At 38.5% G+C, this 22,948-nt stretch overlaps 1 protein-coding gene and 1 long non-coding RNA gene across 2 annotated transcripts in view; both read left to right on the plus strand.

Annotated features, from left to right (window-relative positions):
• The window catches only part of LOC149050637 (uncharacterized), a 56,342-nt gene that overhangs the window by 18 nt on the left and 33,376 nt on the right, over positions 1–22,948 (plus strand). The gene's annotated exons all lie outside the window — the stretch shown is intronic.
• LOC149050638 (uncharacterized) lies at positions 3–1,838 on the plus strand. Its single transcript, XR_016184289.1, has 4 exons — positions 3–651; positions 1,016–1,130; positions 1,448–1,490; positions 1,653–1,838. It is a non-coding gene; the product is annotated as an uncharacterized LOC149050638 (long non-coding RNA).

Raw genomic sequence — 22,948 nt, forward strand, 5'->3', positions numbered from 1 at the left:
GCTCGTTGAAATTTTCGCACAACATGACAATGAGGAAGCTAACCACTTGAGATTACTAATTTATCGTGCAGGTGAATTCGAAGAGCAAAGTGGTTGTTCCAACAAAATCGTTCCAATCAATGCCTTATAAGACTTGTCATCTCAGCCGGGAATGCTAACGAACTTACCAGAGAGTTATTTGCAAAATCTGTGGCTTGCTCACCATGAACAAAGAGAGTTTGACTGAGGAGCAGTGTGAAAAATGGTTCCAGATTCGTTGGTGTAAAGGGTATTACAAAGGCTCGTGCCCAAGTTTGGCTTGGAGATTTAATGTGCCAAATAGTGGTGATGATGAAAAATGAGTGATTGTCATTTCATCAAGCACTCATGGATGAATTTTGTTGGGAACCTAAAGGCTCGTAATGCAGTTTAGAGCATTTAGGATGCCAGTAACACTTGCCACCATTATGAAAATTTACAAAAACACTGACTGAGAATGTCACCAAAAAAGATTTCCTGTGAGGGTGTTACATCTGAAGCTGGAGCTTTTAATAAACAGAAGACCAAGAGAAAGAAAAAGGCAAAGTAGACCAAGAAAATACTTTGTGTAATATGCATACATTGAAAAACAATATTTATTTGTTAATCCTTTGCCTTGTAACTATTGGCAAGGTGAGCCAAACTTACATATTCTGCAAGTGTCTCTATAGTAATTTGATATCATCTTTTCAATCCTTAAGTATCTTTTAAGAATGCTGTGCTGGAGGACTTAAAGGAAGGAGTGCACTCAATGAGTAGTCGCTGTGGTTCCTCCTCCTTTGGGTTTCTTCTATAAACCTGTTTGGCCTCTGAGGCATAACTGTTTTAGGTATGTGTACCATGTTAATGATGGCTGTGTTGAAGGTTTCCCAAATATCCTCTCTTCTGTTGATGTGCATCAAATATTGCTGGTGATCTCCATTCTGATTCACAGACATTTATTCAATGTCAATACCTTATGACTATCATTAATATTACTTTCTTTATTATTTAAAAGGAGAAGAGAAAATGTTTTGGATCATACCATGATGACTTGAGTGCTTTTAAGTCCCATCTGTTGTCTGAAGCAAGAAAGCAGGCTTGGGAAAAAAAAGTTGCCATTCTGGATCAGTGTAGGTTTCTTCCAAAACAACATCAGGTATTGTTAAGACCATCAAAATGACTGCCACCTACATGAATCTTGAAAAGCACTCAATTTCAAAGTTTTCTTTGACTTGTGGACTCCGTATTGTATATTGGGAGCTAAATTTAGCCAATGTAAATAAACTAACTGATTTAATGATTGACTATGACTTATGTTGCATTTTGTTGAATTGTGTTTAAATAGCTGAGTGGTTAATTTGCATCTTGCCTCTAAGTCAGCTTGCGTGTCAATTCCCTTTTATCCAAACAGTAAACCAAACAACACAACTAATTGTTATATTTACAGTTTTTTGGCAGCATTGTCCTGGCAATTATGGAAAAAAATCAAGGTAAATTATGCAAACCATTGTTTTTTCCCTTTCAAATCTAAAATAAATCTAATCATACATGAGTTAGAGGGCATGTTTTATATTGCTAACATAATGTAACAAAAAGGCAGAAAGCTTCTTTTTTGTAAGAATAATTGTATTCCATTAATTTTTTTCTGGCAGTGAATGTGCTTTATTCCTGTCATGAAGGATTTGATGAAATGGAGTAAAGTGGCCGGCAGTTTGTGATTTATTGATAAGCAATCCATGACTGGGGTAAAAATATTGTTCACAACTGATATTCAACTTTCACACATACTAACTTTAGTTAATGGCTTCTTTGTAATTCAATTAAAAATAAGAAGGTGTCCAATGAAGAAGAAGGTTTATTAAAAGTATTCAAAAATAGCACCCAAGTGGTGAAATACATGTGAATTTACAAGCATACTTCAAATATTTAAAAAATACGAAAATCTTACATTTGACTTCAAAATTAAGAGTCTAAAGGGACTGGGAATTACAAGAGTCAGTAGTTATATACCAATGAAAAAAACGCTTAGGTTTGCTTGACTACAAGGACTGGGCGTTAGACGCCATTGTTGGAAAGAAAGATTTTTTAAATCTTTCGGTCCGGCATTTAAAGAGTGATACATGGTTTTTGTTGCGCAACTCATAAACGTGGCAATCGGCGCGCTTTGGTGGAATAAGGTGGTACAGCCGTGACCCAGGCACACAGATACCGTCCCAAACTTTCTTGCAGAGTTCGTCTCTTCTCACATTTAAGCGAGTGGAGTTTGCAGCCACAATGGCGTCTTTGTAGCTCAGCGCCGGAAATAATATACGCAGAGCTCTTTTCTGAACTCTTTCGATCATGTCCTTGAGGTAAATTGGTAGGCTAGTAGACCAAGTGACGCAGGCGTATTCGAGGACCGATCGTACCAAGGCATAAAATATGTTAATAAGGTCTTCGGGTGGAATTCCGGACCGCTTGAGCACTCTTAAGATGTAAAGACGTTTTGAGGCTTTGGAGACAATCTCACGCACGTGCTCATTCCACCCAAGAGTGTCGCTGATAGTGACTCCAAGGACCTTGTGTGAGGAGACCCGTTCTAAGGGACGTCCATTGACGCACAAAGGGCCAAGATCTGGCCGTGTTTTAAGCGAACAAATCACAAGTTCCTTGCACTTCTTTGGGTTGAGGTTCATATTATTGCGCGACGACCACTGTGCAATGGCGTCAAGATCTTTCTGAAGGGACGATGTACCGCCTGATGGGATGACCTCGGATATTGTTAGGTCATCTACATATTTCCAGTGGCTCGATAGTAATGGAGTTTCAATCGCGAGATCGTTAATCATCAGGAGGAACAGGATGGGGCCAAGCTTAGTGCCCTGCGGGACTCCAGCGTGCACGGGCAACCAAGGGGATACAATGTTCTTAATCTTAACAGCTTGGCGACGGCCATAAAGAAAACTGCAAATCCAACGGATAATAAAACCACGGACCCCAAGGTGGATGAGTTTATTGACTAAGATAGTGTGGTCAATATGGTCAAAAGCCTTACTAAAATCCAGGAAGCAGGCCCTTAAGAACATACCTGGTTTGTCAATAGAGGACAACCAGTTGTGCATCATATCCAACAGGCAATAGATGGTTGAAGTTCCTTTGAGGCAGCCGAATTGGCTGAAATCGATGAGGTGCACAACATCCTCAATTAGCCATTCAACTACGAAATCCTCCAGGACTTTAGAGACGATTGCTGTTAGGGAGATAGGTCTTAAATCTTCCCTACCGGTTATGGGCGTAACCTTGGGTACCGGTGTGACATTAGAGTCTTTCCATGCAGTAGGGAAGGAGCCTGATGCAATAGAGGTGTTGAATATTCGCGTGATCGGCTCAGCGAGCTCAGCAGCATATTCTTTCCAAATACGAGTCGGAATCCCATCAGGCCCAGGGGCCTTAAAGGCGCTGATGGCAAGTAGCTTTTTGTAGACCCTTTGTGTCTCGATCACGGGCGGTTGAGGGGATGGTAAGTAGCAGGGCAGTGCACTTGTATCAAGTGGCTTAATGTCAGATATTACAGATACAAAAAACTCATTAAGGCGTGATGCGAGAGTAGCGCCAGAGATAATTCTGCCTTCCTCGTCAGTATAACTGAGTTCGTTAGGGCTGCTAGCCTTCCCTGCAAGCTTATTCACCATACTCCACCATTTCCTCGGGTCAGTGCTCTTGAGGTTATTAACTTTGTTTTTATAGAACTCGCATTTCCGGCGGGTGATAACCTCTCTGACCTTATTTCTAAGGCGACGCCATTTCTCCTCCGGGCCATTTAGATAGGCGCGTTGGCGCTCTAATATGAGAGCCTTAATCTCAGGTGACATCCAAGGCTTGTCCATTGGATGAATCTTCACGTATTTGGACGGAAAGTAGATATCGCTGGCTGATGAAAGATCCTTAGTAAATGAGTCAGTGAGAGAGTCAACTGATGGTGAGTCACCGTCTACTTCTAAATCACTGAACCAACGGTGTGAACACGCCCACCTCCCAAAAGCGCTTATTGCCGACTGAGGCAATAAGCGCAATGCAATGAGTTGTTGGAATAACAAACACAATGGCTGTCTTTACCAATTGGAAATTATGGTGGAGGCTTACATTTTGTATCTTAATATCAGTCTAAATAAAAAATAATGGTATTAAAGATGTTTTCACCCTAAGCAAATCCAAATAGAAACTTATTCAAATTTTGCACCAAACTATGAGTTATTTTTTTTTTAATTTAGTTCAAATAATAATAATAATAATAATAATAATAATAATAAATAAGATCTTTTGACAGGGAGCCCACGTCACAAAGTGTGGTTTTCAGTGAGGCCCTGCATAAATCTAACGTAAGGATAACAGAAAATATAAATATGGTTATCAAGAATAGGATAAAAGGGTATAATCGATAGAAGAGACTACATGTTTTTAACAAGACGTCTAAAAACTGAAAAATCGGAAATGTTCCTAATGCCGTCTGGGAGAGCGTTCCAGTCATCTACTGCATGACAAACAAACCGATGCTGACCCCATGTACGCTTTGATTGTGGTTTACAAATGTTGTTATTAAAACGAGTGTTATAATCATGTATATCTTTAAAATGATTAAAATTAAAATTCCAATCAATTAGTCCATTCAAGGACTTAAAAACCAAAAATAGACGATGAGATCTTCGCCTTTTTTCCAATGTATCCCAACCAAGTAGATCAAGAGCTTCTGTTGCTGATGAATGCTTTGGCATATCTAAAATTAATTTAGCTGCTTTATTCTGGAGTAATTGGATCTTGTTCATCCGAGTGGTGTTGGATTTATCCCCCCAAGTCACATCTGCATAATCAAGGATTGGCAGCACCATGGCTTTTACAAAGAGTTCCCTTGTATTTCTTGGCAGAAGATGTTTTATTCTCTGTAAAACGCCAAGCCTCTGAGACACTTTGGTCTTAATGTAATCCACATGATCAGTCCAAGACAGATTCTCATTGATAATTACGCCCAGATACTTGAACGAATTGACTCTGTCTAACTCCTTCTCCTTGATTGTTAATGTGAATTCTTCTAAGGTGTTAAGTTTCGTTGGACCACCAATGAGCATGAATTTAGACTTCGAGATATTTAGTGTAAGTTTATGCTCGTAGAGCCACTGAGCTAGCCTGTCTAGATCCTGATTCAACATGGTCTGTAGGTCACGGGCTGATTGAGAAGAGCAGTAGATAGCAGTGTCATCAGCGAATAGGGTGACCGTAGTGTTCCGAAGGACCTTGGGTAGATCGTTGATGTAAATGGCAAATAGTAATGGACCGAGAATAGATCCCTGAGGAACACCAACGGAAACCTTCCGCGCAGGAGAAGAGGCTTGACCAATCACAGTCTTCTGGTAACGAGAGGATAGGTAGGAATGGAACCACTCAAGATTCTTGCTGCGTAATCCTAGAGATTTGAGCTTCCCGAGTAAAATGACATGGTCAACGGTGTCGAAGGCCTTCTTCAGATCAATAAAAACTACACCATTTACTAAACCTTTATCCATATTACTTAGCACTTCATCGGTAAACTGCGTTAGAGCTAAAGCGGTAGATCTTGCACGTCTAAAGCCAAACTGGTTCACAGCAAGCAGATTGTTGGAGGCAAGGTAGCCGTAATGTTGAGAATGAACAGCTCTCTCAATTACTTTACTGACCGTGGGCAGGACAGAAATGGGACGATAGTTATCTTTATCGGACTTATCACCTTCTTTGAAAAGAGCAGTCACTTTCGCACATTTCCAAGATGATGGGAATTGACCCTTCTCAAAAGAGAGGTTTATGATATCCCGCAGAGGTGAAGCAAGTACATTTGCTGCATCACGGAGTAAACGTGCACTAATGCTGTCTAGTCCTACCGCTTTATTGGTTTTCATTAGGCGCAGCTGCTTTTCAACAAAGGCTGACGTCACATACTTGAGAGAGAACGATAAGGTAGGAACTGCATCGTACTGAGTCGGTTTTAAACCACGAAAGGCCTTTGCAAGGCTCTTGCCGATGCTTGAAAAGTGATTGTTTAGAGTTTCTGCAATGCCTTTGGGGTCAGTCTGCAATTTTCCATGACCAAAAACTGCATTAATTTCATTGTGGTTAGAGGGAAGTGTCTCTTTAATTGCTTTCCACATCTTGGAGCTGTCACCTTTAGCATCTTCTATCAGCCTACAATAATATTTCGATTTCAGCTTCTTTTCCTCGCTATTCGCACAGTTCCTCAATTTTCGGTACATTTGCCAGTGATACTGCGAGTTCTTACACTTCTGAGCCTGTTTCCAGTGGTAATCTCGATCACTCCGAATTTCGAGGAGTTTGTTCGTAACCCACGGTGTTTTTGTCCCCTTCACACGCTTTGATTTTATCGGAGCGTGGTCGTTTGCAATGCTATTGAAAAGACCTTCCCAGAGGAACACGGCATCATCAACATCATTAGCACTTTCGATTATGCCCCAAGGTAAGTTGCTGAGATCACGCAAGAATGAATACATAATTATATATATATTCTTCTCTTTGTTTAAGTTAAAAAATCAGAAAAAATTTGAGTCAATTAGTTTGAGAATTAGTGCTAAGTTTGAACTTGTTATTACTTTTGTATGCTGTATGTATATGTTCAGCAGGAAGTTACAATCAAACCAATGTATGTTTCTCTTGATTATTTAATAGGTCTTTTATTAATGAATTATATAATGATATTGACTTTAATGAGGCTGCAATTGGAAATTTTGTCCAACAGATGGTTACAAAGTTCAATGAGTAATATCAGTAAGCTGAAATATGCCCAGGGTATCTCAGTTTACTTCCTTTTGAGCTTCAGTCTCAAATCAACAACTTGCATCTACTTTGTTACCTCAAAAGCTACTGGTGCATGTATGCATACCTTTACCTCTCCAAACACAATAAGGATTTGAAGAAACAGAATTCTATTCCCCTTATGCATCTGGTGTTATTTAATAATCCTTTATAAATCATTGTGGCCTTTTTGTTCTGGGAACTGAGGCATCCTCATGAACATTATTGTGAATTCAACAAGAGTTTGATTTATGTGTAGTTGAAACCTTTATTGTGAAACCAGCTCAACTGTATGCCATTATTTGTTATGGAAAATGAATGATTAATAAAGAGTTAATCAATTTCATTGACCAGCAACAGTCTTGGTAGCCATTGATTCCTTTTATCATTTGTAACTGTTGACTTCCTTTCATTTGTAAGGGCTTCATGATGGAATTGTTTGTGCTGTTCTCAAAAGGTATTTCATAAATTAGGCTTTCCTCAAAGTGCCAGGGTGTAGCAGTCAAATAATGGAACAAAATTCTTAATCTAATCAACAAAAATCATGAACATGAGCACAGTGTTAGAATGCACGATGCTTTCTTTCCTTTTGTTAACTCATTTACTCCCTGAGTAATTGATATGTGACTTCTCCATACAATTTCAAACTGTTCACAGAAGCTCACAAGAAATGAAAATGCAACAGATGATAATTCCCAGCAGGAATACTGATATACCACCAAAATCAATGAATTAATAATGTGGTGAGGAGGTTATTTAAAAGTGTACATCATTATTAGTTTGTGAATGGGTTAACAAGGGGGTTCAGTTGTGATGAGACATAGACAGGAAAGAAAATACAGTATCACAATAATTTGCTTTGATGATCACTGCTGGGGTGTGTGTTAATCCATTCAAAATGTACGTGTATGTACCCTGTCAAGAAAGGCTCTCTTGACTCTGTACATATGTGTGGCTCCCAGCAGCCTCCACAGCTGTTCGTGGGTGATGTATATGGAATCCGTGAACAGATTGAAAAGATTGGTGTTGAGGTAGACACCATTTTAAAAGAAAAACTTTTGACCCTTCTCTTCATCGTCTGTTAAAGGATTACAACATTGTGACAGCTGGGCTGTCACAATGCCTCTCATTGAAACCGTTGAAAATTAGGGTAATTTACTACATTATCAACTGAGTTGATAACATAAATTAGCCACCAGAAAGAGTTTCAAAGCTGACGTTTCGTGAAAATTTAAAGGCATTGTAAATGAATAGCTAACAAGTGCGTAAAATTTTTAGAATTTCAGTAAGTATTAAATATAGGTAATAACCTCTTGTTTTGAGATGAATTGATTTAATAGACATATGGAGAAATTACCTTTCTTGGTATATGGATTGGTGAGTTTTATTAGCAAATATTTCGGTCACGACATCTAGCTGAAGAATGATTCATAAATTCTCTTCTCTCTCTATTCTCTCTCTCTCCTTCTCTTTCTCCCAGTTTTAAATAAATGGAAAACGCGATTCCACTAAGCCTCTACAACATTTATTCTTTAATATTGACGGAAACAATGAAAAAGCAATTTACCCCAGAGATTACTCTATTTTTTTTGGCTACGTTAGTTGCACAGCGTAGCAAGTATCTACTTGAAGGTACATGGCCCAAAAATTGTAAATCTTGCGATTGAAGCAGACTGCAAAAGTCCTTTTACTTTGCACAATTGCCTGACAACCCCGCGGCAATCTGAAATATTTTTGGTTCTTCCGCATGGCGAGTTTGGAATGAAATCCTGTTTTAAGGTATGTAGTAAACTTGATCTGAACTTCGAGATCCTTTATGGAAGTTGCGAATCTGAATTTGCCCCTAAATTTCTTCCTTAATAGTTTCGGACATTCTTTTCCTTGGGAAAACGTTGCGCTTTGTAATAGGAACTTCTTCCAACTTGTTTTGCTACATATTATGTTTGAACGCAGTTATTTTCAAAAATGTTATTCGTAGCAAATGCCCAACTTTCATAGCAAATACTCATTTTGGTTTTCACTCAAGAAACGTAATTTTGCCTAAATACCCTTAACTGATGCGGAGTTTTAACAGAGCGCCTCAACAATTGTTATTTTCCTCTTTTGCAATGTTGCATTTTTGTCTTATTCACAAATACCCTCTCTCCGTATTTGCTACAGTAGCAAATACCCACCCATAGGAACAAATACCCACCCTCCGAATTTGCTACCGTAGCAAATGCTAACCTACGTATTAGCTACTGTAGCAAATACTAACCTACGTAGCAAATACTTACCAGTGGGTATTTGCTGCAGTAGCAAATACCCACTTATCATAGCAAATACCCACATCAATCCAACTCCCTCTCTCTCTCTCTCTCTCTCTCTCTCTCTCTCTCTCTCTCTCTACTTTCCTATAAAAATTATGTGTTATTAAACGGGTTGACACGCAGCCTGAGGAAAGCTTCTCAAAGAGCAACTTAGACAGCAAAATCGTGAGGTACTTGTTCACAATTAGAATCGATCAAATTTACTACCTGAGTTCTCCAAAACAATTTGCTCGTTGTAAAACGCGTTTTTTTTCTAGTCTCTAAGACCTACTACTGAGTTAACCTTCGTTAAGTCTGCAATTAATTTACATTTGGACATTTCTGTAACGAATTGCAAAACAGAAACCGAAGGAATTCAATGGCATGAGTAAACGCAACATTAAAATTCCTTGTGTCTGATTGAATATAGTGCCTCGTTTGAGTTCAACTTTGTACACGCCATTGCAGCAAACAAACGAACAGACTCTCACAACTTCAAACACATATTTGAATTTACATGTAACGACTTTCTTCTTGGGTTAATCGCCGTAAAATCACCAAATGTGCTTGAAGAAAACATCGTCTAGATAGTCATGTTTCAAAGATTACTTGAAAGCCTTTTAAATTGCCTTTATCTCTACTCGCAAACGAAAATGTTTCAGTGAAGCCTCTCTCTTTAATTTGCATCACCTCTATCTTCTATACTATCCACTCACTGAAACATTTTTCAGTTAATGAAGGATCTTAATTACAGCCCTAAATCATTCGAGCTCTTTTATCAAGCATTTGGTTAAGTGTTTGAAAAAAACAAAAATCCTATTCACCAGTAGTTTGGTCCGTATTATGTATATTAAATCAATTAACGATTATATTTAAAAATATATATTGAGACGAGTTTTCCAAATAAACTAGACGAATTACCGAGTCACGTAATGACGTGATGATAAATGCGCCCCAAACCAAATTTATTACCCATAGCTTATAGAAGGCAACCATTACACAAAATAAATTGAAAACATTTAAATAACCAAACTGCATACTCGTAATATAATCTTATGCTGAAGAAGTGAGAATACTTTGAAAGGTTTTCGAGCCATCTTTTTTCACGCACTGTGTTTTTCATCAACACCATTAGTTTTTTTGAAGCGTAATATCGGGTAAGCAGTTTTGACAAGATTCTCAAATTGTAACTGAGCTCAGATAACGACTCCTCCAAGAGGCTAAAAAAACTACTGAAATCATGAGATAATGTGGAAAAAAGTCCTGGTTCACTTTTACTCGCCTGGTTGCCAAGTCGTTGCCTTCCCAACACTAGGTTGAGTTTCAGCTTCTAGTCCTCGTTTAGCGGGTCATGGGGTTTGTGAAGAAAGAAGGGGGTGTACAATTGGAAGGTGTTTTCTTGCTCGTCATGAACTCTTTTTTTTTATCCTCCGGTTATATATTTATCATTTGCAAGTCATGTAATTCCGCGGGAGATTGTTTTAGTCCCTCCCCTTAATCGCATGAATGTTACAGCAGTAAATAAAGATTTATGTTGTTTGGTGCTTACAGTCTTTGGAGGAATCTAGTCCCGTAGAAAACTCCCGAGGGTAAGTTCTTTAACTGGTTATTGGACAAGTCCCTGTCAACAAGACATCATTACATCAGATGGTTAGATTTTCACTGTTAGATGATGCTCAGAACTATGTGAGACTCTTACAGGAAGAAAGTCTTGTTTTATTGCGTTTTGAGCGCCCCCCTCGAATAAGCCCCGCCCCCTTCCCTTCCTGCGGCCCTAACTCCTTAATCCTCATTTTCTTAGATAGGAAGCAAACCTGTTTCTTAATAAGCGTTAATAGTTTCTTAATAATCGTCCCCCTTGATCAAGCGCCCTCCTTGTAATAAGCACCACTCCTATCAGCTGAAATTTTAAATAGGCGCCCGGGCAATTGTTGGAGAAAATGTGTTGAATAAAGTTGGTTGACAAAGTTTGACGAAAGCTTTTTTCTTAAAAATCAAGTGGGACTCGCGATGCAAATGGTTACGATAAAACTCTTTGATACAAATATCCTCAAGAATCCTCAGAATTTGTGTAGCTGCACGGACGATAAAAATAAAGCCATTAGCCATATCTTAAGCTTACCAAAGACTGAATAGTGAATATTTGGATAAACTGAAACTTTTCAGACATTGACATGTGCACTCCCTTGTATGTTTATCTATATAAAATTATACCCAACGTGAAAAACTGATTCTGATCGATCCTAGTGAGTTTATTATATCACCATAAATTACTCAAACAAGTTCACCATTATGGTGAAACATGTACAAGCAATCTGCGTCGGATAGACTTTTGTTTTTGGCATTTTGCTTTTGAAAATATCTTATCGTAAACTTAACTTCGACTTTTTGCATGGTAATGAGAATTAAAACGGCGATATCAGTGATGAAAAGTCTCAAAAAAGTAAGCGGAAAAAGGGTTTTTCGACCACGCTGAGGAACAAAGAAACCAACTTTTGGTTGGTATGAAGGAGAGAGCGACCCGGCATCAGTTCAACAAAATAATTTGTGAAATTTTCATCAATAAAATACGATGGGACACAAATGTACATATCATAGAATACCAAATATATAGAGAAACTCTGATAATTTCCAGCTTCCTTCACTTCATCTAAAAAAATCATTGCCAAAAACAAGATAGTGTCAGAAATTAACGCCCAGTGCGTTAAGCGTGAAAAAATGTGTCTCAGAAACGGGAAATAACATGAGATGATTGTGAAGAAAGCTGTCCTCTTCGGTGAATATGATGAGAGAAATATATGACAAAGAAAATGTTTTCACAACTTTTGGAAAAAAATCGTGGTAGGGCGCGCGGAGGTAATTTGAACTACACGTGCTTGCCTGGAACTAAGTGTTTAGACTATCACATATACCACATCTTGCTATGGACAGCTGAACAGGTCATATGAGTGAAATGTTCGTTATTTTTCTCGAAGGTTTATAGCCAGCTATGAAATTGCACGACAATGTTTACCATCGGCTCATGCCAGTGGTGAAATAGTAAGTAGAAGAGAGTTCCCCAAAGGTGTATAATCAAGATTTTGTTCTTTACATTTGGCCACATCAATTCTAGGTTTTTCAAAAGTATAAACGATTATCCTGGCAGCTTTTCACCGAACAACTTTTATTCATCTATTCATTTTTTTCCTTTTGCGATGTGCCAGAGGAGAAGGCAAAGGGCAAGTTCCTCGCGTGTGCTACTCGCGCTTGCCTGGAAAGTAGACACAAATCACTCTTTTGTATTACAGTCCACTCTTCCTCGAATTCAAGCGGCTTGATCTCCTCAATTTTTGTCCGGGTTATTCAAACAAACATAAACAGCCCGACTTCAAAACGTCTTGACTAATTACTCCTATTTAAATTGGCAGTACAGAATACACGCTACCTAAGAGAGACTGACGGCATGACCTGGCTCATCATCCAAAAATTAATCAGCCTTTCATAACACTAAGTCGTCCTCAAAGCAGCAAAGAGAGTCCTAAGGCTCACAACATTAGGTGATATTATTTCGCACGGAACCTCCAATGTTACTCTTTGTTAAAACTCTGGAGCCTTTCTCAGTGCTTTGGGAAGCCATTATATCATTATAAACGAACCAATCTCATCGCCTCCTTCTCTGTCCGATTCTGTTCTATTGTAAGACCAAGAGAAGATAGCTCTCTTGAATCAGCCCTAATCAGCCAGTGTAACTTTCTCCAACCACATTTTCATTTTAGGTTGAAACGACACCTTCATTCCCGGTATTAAGAACATTAGTTGTACTTATGCAGTGGTGATTCAGCTTCTAAGCCAGAACAAAGTATACGAACATGACTAGACTGGATATGCAAGAACCAATCACGATACGGGCAGAACAAAGCTCATCAGAACCAAAGTCTATGTCTCAATCCTTCCTGCTTCTTTTCCTTTTTCTTTTTCTCTCCTTTTAATGTATTATCTTCATAGCTTCAAGTTTTTTGCGGTATATATAAGATTATTCGGTTTCCGATTTCTAAACAGAATCTAAAATCGATACCATTACCACTTTGCTGATCGGTAACAGGCTGGGCCTCCGAAAACTAGTCTAATAGATGTGATGAAAAAGGCTTAAATGAGATTTATTGTTGCATGAGAGTGCATTTTGCGCGAATTCCAAAGAAAACGCGATATATCTGAGTAGTAAGGTAATTACAACCGTAACAAATACTCACTATGCTTATTTGCTGCGGTGGCAAATACCTACCTTTGCGTACAAATACCCTCTCTCCGTATTTGCTACTATAGCAAATACCCACCCATAGGAGCAGATATCCATCCTCCGAATTCGCTACCGTAGCAAATACTAACCTACGTATTTGTTACTGTAGCAAATACTAAACTACGTAGCAAATACTTACCAGTGGGTATTTGTAACGGTATCAAATACTCACTTATCGTAACAAATACCCACATCGATTGAACTCCCTTAGTCTCTCCCTCCCTCCTTCTCTCTCTCTGCTCTCCTATAAAAATTATGCGTTATTAGGCTGGTTGACACCCGGCCTGAAAACCATTTTTGATCTGATAAACCTTCTCAAAAAGCAACTGAGAAAGTAAAATTGTGAGGTACTTGTTCACAATTAGAATCGATCAAATTTACTATCTGAGTTCTCCAAAACAATCTGTTCGTTGGTAAAATGCGACTTTTATTTTAATATTCTATTTGGTGTTGAGGTAGACACTATTTAAAAAGTTACAGGGAAAGCTTTTGACCCCTCTCTTTATTGTCTGCATTGTGACAGGTGGGTTGTCAGCGATAGACATAACAGTAGAGTGCACATTAAGCTGACGCGTAAGATCAAATATTAGATTTCTCAGTGCGTGAGTGGGCGGTATTCTACAAATAGTGTGATCTGATTGGTACCGTGAGTGGACTGTATTCTCCCGTCCGGCCCGCTCACAGCGCGCGGTATCCAATCCGTTGCGTGTTGAGTCGCCTAGTGAGCATTGCAGCTTTTATAAGCAAATGTTTCGATCACAACATGTAGCCGATATATCGTTTATCAATTCTCTCTTCTCTCCCTCTCTTTCCCTCTCTCTCACTCTATCTCAAAGCACTTTGGATTCTTTTGTGGTAGCAAATTATGAGTTATTAAATGGGTTGTCACGGGGCCTAACAATCGTTTGTAATTTAATGATCCTTCTCAAGAAACAACTAAGAAAACGTAAAAACGTGAGGTACTTCTTCACAATTATAATAAATTAAATTTACTTTCTGAAATCGGCAAAACAGTTGGTTCGTTTTAAAACGCCAAGCAATGATTTGAGGTCCACGATCTGCTATAAATACACTTTCGTTGAGTCTTTGCAAGTCCGTTAGATTTTGGACATTTCTATTATAAATTTCACAACAGAAACCGAAGAAGTTCAATGACATGAGTAAACGTAGCATTAAATCCCCTTAAGTGTTTCATGTTACTTCAGTTTTTCGGTGGAAGAAAGACGAGATTTGCAAACGCCATTGCGGTAAACAAACGAACTCTTTACAACTTTAGAGGATAAGTTTGAATTTACTTAGACTTACTTTCTTTGTCACTTAAAACTGAACAGAAGTAAATCCACGTGGACTAATCGCCGATGGAAGTGACCATTACTTTCCTTATGATCACTGATTGTTTTTGTAGAAAACATCGTCATGATAGTCATGTTTCAAAGATTGCTTGGAAGCCCTTTAAATTTAACCTTTATTTCTTGACGCAAATAAAACTGTTTCGCTGAAGCCTCTCCCTTTGATTTGTATCACCTCTTCTTTCTATATTGTTTACTACTAGTTTTTCAGTTAATATCCGGGAAGATCTTGCCGTAATTGCAACCCTAAATTATTCGGGTGTTTAAACAAAAATTTAAAATATTCCCATATTCGAAGAAACCTGTTTATTGCCACATTATTATCTAGGACTTTGTAAGCTTCAACTACAGCTGAATCGCTACAGGTTATTAGTTTCTTAATAAGTGCCCCCTCGATTGAGGGCCCTCCTTCCAATAAGCGCCCTTCCGTTCATCCGAAATTTTGAATAAGCGCCCGGCCGATTATTCGAGGAAATGCGTTAAATAAAATTGGTCAATTAGGTTTGACGGAGGGGATTTTTATTGAAAATCAAGAGGGACTCGCAATGCATCAAGTCATGATAAAATTCTTTGATAGAAGTATTACATTTCCAAGTAATTCAAGACTTTTCTGAATTTGTGAATTAACACAGATCTTGATGTCATCGTGCAGGATGTGGACCAGCCGGCTTTCGTTTATCTCTCTTCCCCCTCCCCCTTCACCTACGACTGTGTTATATGGCTCCGCAAATAAGCATTTCGACCATCCAAAGCTTACCAAAGATTAAATTATAAATCTTTAGTTAAACTGAAACTTTTCGGACATTGTTTTATTTAGCTGTGTTCATTCTCTGGTGCGTGGGTTATTTTGTTAATCTATAGCTAATTATATACCCAACATGCAAACCTGATTCTGATTGGTCCTAGTGAGTTCAGTGTATCACCATAGCGCGACATATCCGCGCAGTCTGCATTTCAAAGTGACTTAAAAACGGCAAACAACATGAGGTGTTGGTACAAAAACTCTCTCGTTGTGACTTTGATGAGAGAAATAGAACAAAGAGAAAAATCTCCAAAGCCTTAAAAGAAAACTGCGGTAGTACCCAGGTAATTTGGAGTACCTGCTAGCCCGGAACCGAGTATTAAGATCGTCACAAATGCGACATCATGTGGCCACGAACACTCGAACAGGCTATATGAGGCAAATTCTTGTCATTTTTCTGGGACTTTTCATGGCATCTCAGAAATGCACCAATATTTGGCATCAGCAGTTTTTGCTAGTGGGGAAATAGTAAGCAGAAGAGTCGCCAAACCACTTTTAACCTTTCAACCGGATTCATTCCACAAAAAAGTTCACAACCAATCACTAAGGCTCCTTGATTACATGAGCTGAAACACTCGGCGTTTTCCGTCGCCATACATTAAAAAATCGCAATGAAGTTTACATCGACGGTCAAACGGCGGAAACTAAACCCTTCTGTGAAAACAGCCGGCGCATTGTTAACTGTCAAACGAGTTCAAGGTCTTTCATATCTCACTATTTTTACTGCTCGTCGTAAACAGTTCAGGAAATGAAGTAAATCTTTGGATCTGCGGACTGGAAAAGCCAGTCTTCATGTGTCCAAACATAATCACTGTGAAGTAATTCTTAGTTTTATAACTTTCGCCTAAACGCATACCCTGAAAATGTTAAATGGCTTCCTTCATGGTAAATTGTTGGAAAATATTCCTTCCTTTCTCTCTTTAGAATGGTTTCGGTGCCTAGCATATGGTAGAGTCAGTCACAGTGGGTTTAAATCAACTCGGGCCCTCATTGAATCAAGTGACACACGTCTTTGAGAAAGAGATTATAGACTCTTGCTTTGTAAAATTAAATTAAACCCTATACTTTCTAATTTTTAAAACCTTCCTTAGCCCTTAGCTAGTTTCCAACACTCAAGCAGTTATGACGGACAAATTCTAAGAATCAGCTAGTCTTTCCGCCGGATTGCTGACTTTAGCAAACAAGGGACTGCAACTAATATTTCGGTAAAAACGAGTCTCAACCAGCCACAATTTAAAAACAAATGTATTATGAATGACGATGGAGTTGCCGGCTTTTTGAATTCGCTAATGTATAATCTCAAATCGCTTCCATTCAAATGCGTAACTAGATTAATGACAGTCAGTAAAAATGTAAGAAACACTTGCACGAATATAAATGGCCTCCAAAACTTTGTTGGATGTTAAGAAGTCAAACTTTTAAAAGTTGGTCCAATCTTACAATGGATGTCACTGTCAGTTTATATTCGTACTGCACCCGAACTTATCTCTGAGATAGTGTTAAAGATGGGAAAGGAATTTAATTATAATTAATTTACTAGAGGTTATTCAAATCTAACTGAATTCATCATTTCGAATTCCTTCCTATTTGTGATTGTTTCTGATATACTCAATAAACGCTCGTTGTCGCACTCATTTACTTCATTTTGTTATTTTCCATATAAAGAAAAAAGTCAACTGAAAATAGATCACAAAACGCTAACTGATTCGATGTACTTAGAAATGTAACAGGATATTGAAAAGCGAAACAATATAAAAAGAATTCACGCACCGGCATTAGCGGCTTTAGTTCTCAGGAGAATATCCAAACACGTGCGTTTACTAACTCAACTAATCGTTTACTAATCAAGTTTGATATACTGTTATACGATAAACATAAAGACGTCACGGTAACACTATTAATGATCGGGCTGCCATCATATATTCGAGTAAGTTATAACATTCTGGTCGTCGATTCAAATTTACCCTGAAAAGTTCTTCGGATTCGTTTCAATTGATATCTAAATATAGTGAATAAGACCAAGAAATAGTCGAGGCCCCGTGTAGCAGTGTATTTGTTTCCTCAGGTTCTTTACTGGGTTCAAGTGATATTTTGTTTGAGCAACATATAAATCGCGATAACGTACTGTGCGCTGTTTGTCATATCGCTGAAACGATATTTTCGGAAAGATATCTCGGCGATTTATCGAAAGAAAGTTACTTTTGCGCCGCACTATAAATCACCTGAGTTGAGCATCTCTTATCGTTTACTGCCCTGAAGTAATTTTTGCCCTTTGGGCTTTTATCTCAGTTATTTTATGATGCCTTTTAATTTGCCCCTATCAAGGAGACTTCTTATTTAACTGCGGCACAAACCATGTTCAAGTTTTCCATGTAGTGCAACTTTTGTCTTTTCAATTGAAGTTCATTGAGCTAAGAGGCCTTTTCCACTATTTTATATAAAGTCTTTTAGTTTCCAAGTTATCGGACAAAAAATTATGTTCAGCTTTCGAGGCTGACGTCGTTCAAGAGAGATTTTTTAGGAACGATTTTAAAAGTGTAGCATAACGTTCTGAGGTCCCAAGATCACGCAAATAAAGAAAACGGATGTTGTGTTTATCATTTCTAGCGATCGTTAAATCCAGTCAATAGGATATCAAATGCATATTCTCTTTATCCAGTGTATGCTTACAACCAGCAATCGGTTCGGAAATTCTCCGTTCAATAAAGTTTGGCTTTAAAAACTTCAAAATTCCGTAAAAATCACCATTTTGATATGCTTTTTACACCTCAAACGAGAAGTACGATACATTTTTATCGATATCTCTCGATGAAACCTGAAATACGTGTCAGTTTTTTTCACATAACAAAGAGTCAGTTGCGAGCAAATTCTATATTCGGGATTCAACAATCCAGAACAACAACCAGGCTCTAACTTTTGCACACAGTTCGTTTGCATGCAGGAGAGAGACGTCCCACAATCATAAATTTCTCAAAATCTATTACAGAACACAGCTCATATCATATAGTAAGTCGAAAATATTTTAAAACAATTCACTTTTAGCCTTTCAATTTTTATCCTAGATTACTCAAGAATACCCCAGAAATGGAAATTCGGGGAAATTACAACCAGATACCACCTTCCATCCACTGGATCTTGTGATGCTGATAAATGACAAAGCCTGAGCAGAGGCTTCATTTGCTCTCTTGATAGAGATCATGTAGTTTCCACATCAATGATAAAGTTATTTCGAATATATTAATAGAAGAGTGGTGAGTCTTTAAGACCAATGAGCAAGCTTGTTATTAAGTTCAACAAACCTTGGTCCTAAATTAAATTAATACAAAGAGCGAACATAACTAAATCATACCCAACATAACACATCTTTTCTGCAGACTAATTTCTTTGACTGACTTGTAATTGCCCCCAAAGAAGCAAAAACGACCAGTTATTGCAATCGTTCGCAATAACAACAATGTTTATCGAAAGGATAAGAATAACTAAGTATGGTGACATGTCGAAATGAAAGAAATGATGAAGCTCGCGCCCTGTCATTTCAGTGCCTGATGCGAGGCCTTTTATCCTCGAATAAAAAAGGCGGCATGCACTAACTTCCTCTGTTTGAAGGGAACATTGGTTAGAGCTGAAACTCTACACCCTTGGTGAATTTTGTGCGTGGGCATGACTTACCGAAATCAGGAAAATTCTACTCCAAAATTTACAGGCATTTGTTACTGGATTTTTGCAGGTATTTTCAGCCCCATCAAAGGAGATGGAACTAATGACAAATAAAAGAATTTGACTGACGTAAACATATACTCAGCCATATAATGCCTTAGTTCAACTTTGAAAAGAACTTGGATCATGGAATTTTATTTATAAATGCGGGAACCAAACTGCTCACGAAAAGTGAAACGCAAGAAAGTGATGCTCAAAAACTGAGGAACAAAAGAATTGTGAAATAATCAATTTTGACAAAAGTAGATGCATTACTAAGTGTACAACAAAAGAAGGACGCCCTGGCTATGAGATATGTCAGGATTGGGTCATATCGCTGATGTGATATCTAATGACAGAAGCTAATTCAAAATTTAAAAAAAATACGGTGAGCTGAATAAAAGAAGAATGTTGCAATTCGAAAAGAAAAGCAAACAAAAAAAAGGGACAGGCTTGGTTGAATGACTTATGATGATTGCACTTTCTTCAATCATCCCATTTTTCTCACCGTTTTCCAAGGTTTTCTTTACATCAATCTTCAACATATCGCCACACATGATGTATCACATTTTTGAAAGGGAGTAGGTAAGCACAGATAGCCTCACTTCACTATGACTCGTTGCAAAAGTAAATCTCTCCCTCACAAAAATATGAATGAGTACCTTCATCAAAAAGGTTGCAGAAATGCTTGTACTGTCATTAAAGTCCAACAGTCCCTTTTTGTTTATTAAAGATTGAACTATACACAAGTCAACTTTTTATGGCATAAGCGTTCCAGCCTCTCCAAACTTGGAAGGTCATTCAACACACGTGGCATGATTGCGCGCTTCACCATCCGTTCACTCCTGCACAAAGAGTTGACACTGGATCGCCTACAAGTCTCAGTAAATTATTTGGTATAAAGTCAGAACAATGTTATCTTTCATCCGACACTGAGCTATTTTTAACGCTTTAACCTACGAATCTCAGCTCAGACGCTGCACACTACAGAAAGAAAGTCCCTCTCTAATTCGAATGCTAAAGCACACAGTTCAAAACCTCGTGGTCTTTAGAGCACAATTCATGTGCCAAACACTGTTCAGTTCTCCCCTCAAAATGATTTAGGTTGCGTTCCTATTGGCCAATCTTAATCCTGATTTTGCGATCTACATACAATTTTCTAGTTCGTTAAGGACAAAACCAATCTGAGATTGCAATCTGAACGAAATACCTTCGAACTTGGATCGCTCAGATTAGTATCCCGTGGTTTCATGGGGTTTGGGGCAAAAAAATTTCCAGTTAGGCCTTGTCGAGCAACATTTCTAATTTTAATTAACCAGTTTTAGTTTTTTTTTTACTCTTATTATTATTATTATTATTTTATAAACGATTTTTTTTTCATTTTTTCAAAATTTTTCTTTTTCGATCCGTGATCCAATTCCCACCTATCACGTTTTCATGATAGGTGGGGTGACCCGACTAGGCGGGTTGCCCGGTCTGCCAGGTAGGGTAACCCTGTCAGCCGGGGTGACAATTTGCCATGTAAATTTGTCAAGGTGGGGTAACCCGCCTAGCCGGGGTCGCGTTCATGGCAAAAAGCTCAAAAGCGAAACATGTATGTTTTAAAACTTTGTACATTTCCTAGCGGTCTCACGGCAGAAATCACCAGAAACCGCAACGGACACACAAGGAGTGTAAAATGTTCACATTTCGGAATATTTAGCATTTTAAATCGAACATATTTGGTTTCCCAAACTATTCCGTATAAAGTATTAAGTCAACGGTTCTTCGCGAAACCAAACACCGCCTAACACAACGCGTGACGCTTTCATGAATAAAGACACATGTGTCCGAGAATTAATCTTTCGTCTTTTTCAAGATATGAGCTTGGGACACCTCTCCTCAAACTTCTTAATTGCAAGCGCAAAAAAAACCTCAAGAAACCTCACCCCAGCACCCCGGGGTTGTAAGAGTGCATGTAAACGTGTTTTATTTTTCGACCACGGCTGGGCGGGTTACCTCACCTACCTGGGGTCCCCCGCCTCCGTGTAAACAGGCCTTAAGGGCGGATCCGGATGACAAAAAGCGATGGGCATAACAGTAGAGTGCACATTAAGCTAGAGATCAAATATCAATTATTTTTACTCTGTGCGTGAGCGGGCGGTGTTCTATAAATCTTGCGATCTGATTGGTACCGAGAGTGGGAGTACTCTTCCATCCGGCCCGCTCACAGCGGGTGGTATTTTGAGTCACTAAGTACGCCTAACAGCAGTTATAATAAAATATTTCGGCCAAAACATTTTGCCGATGAACAATACATCAATTCTCTCCCCTCTCTCACTCTTTCTCAAATCATTTTAGATTCTTTTAAAAAATTGGTTTCGAAATGAATTTTCGTGGTAGCTAATTGTGAGTTATTAAACGGTTGACACGCGGCCTAAAAACCGTTTGTAATTCAATAATCCTTCGCAAAAAGCAATTTGGAAAATAAAAACGTGAGGTACTCTTTCACAGTTATAATCAATCAAATTTACTATCTGAAATCGTCAAAATGGTTTGTTCGTTTTAAAATGCCAAGCGATGTTTTGAGTTTTGATTTGCACACGACGTTTCAGCAAACAAACGAACAGACTCCCACAACCTCAAAACATACTTTGGAATTTGCATACACTGACTATCTTTGTCACCTAAAACTGAACAGAGGATTCATCGCTGACGGAAGTGACTAATACTTTCCTTACTTTCCTCCTGGAATAAGAGCCAACTCTTTTTCACAAAAATGGAGCGTTATTTTTCAGTCAAATCTAACCATCGGGATTCAGCAATCCAGAACAACGATCAGACTCTAACCTTTTTCCCACACTTCGTACTGCGAGCGTATATAGTGCACACTTTCTCTCCAGAGGGCATGTAGAAAAGAGACATCTCACGATCATAAATTTCTCAACATTCAGGCCTGCTGCATGAGTTTAACTTTTTAGATTTTAAATTTACTTGAAGTTCGATCTCCAGAAAGTTTTTTTTCCTTTGCAGCCGCTAACCTTTGGTCTCATTGTCTATTGTCTATCCAATACCAATCCGCAGGAAAGTCTTATATGAATATAAATCTACTTGTGAGAACACTGTTTCACAGATGCAGTTTGGAAGTTGCTTACTCCGATCTAGTAATGGGCTCCCGTCTGTTTATAAAAGTTCCATTACAATAACTGATTGGAGAGGTCTACTGGGCTGGCATACTGAGCAAGAAGAGGGAGAGTGTAGTTGGGGACTATGTAGTAATCATAAAACTCGGTTCATGACAAGCGCTTGAAACAGAGATATGAAAGACCTTTAAACCGTTTGACGGTTAATTTTAGGGTTCGTCACACCCATTCAGGGAGGCTGGCGCTATTTAGCCCTGCCCGACCCCATCGCGTGACGAGAATCTTCGACTCTATGCCACGGTAGACAAGCGAACTTGTGAATCCCGTATTAAATCTGTTCAATCAAAGAAAGTTTTGTGATGTTTCGTCGCATTTGCAAACGGGGCCCTGTGTTTGGAAATTGGAAAATTTAAACATTTTTGGCCAAAAAATAAATTTTTTAAGAATAAAGCTCCCGTTATCTATCTACATTTGAAAAACATAGTCTATTTTTACATAAATTCTCTAATGGAATCAAAAAACGCATTTGTTTGTTCCAATGTACCGTGGTCCCGCGCATCCCAGAGTTCAGTCCAGATTCTAGACTCTTGTCTTTTGAGGCC

This window comes from Pocillopora damicornis, chromosome 2, assembly GCF_964200805.1.
Source record: "Pocillopora damicornis chromosome 2, jaPocDami1.2, whole genome shotgun sequence".
Taxonomy (NCBI): Eukaryota; Metazoa; Cnidaria; class Anthozoa; order Scleractinia; family Pocilloporidae; genus Pocillopora; species Pocillopora damicornis.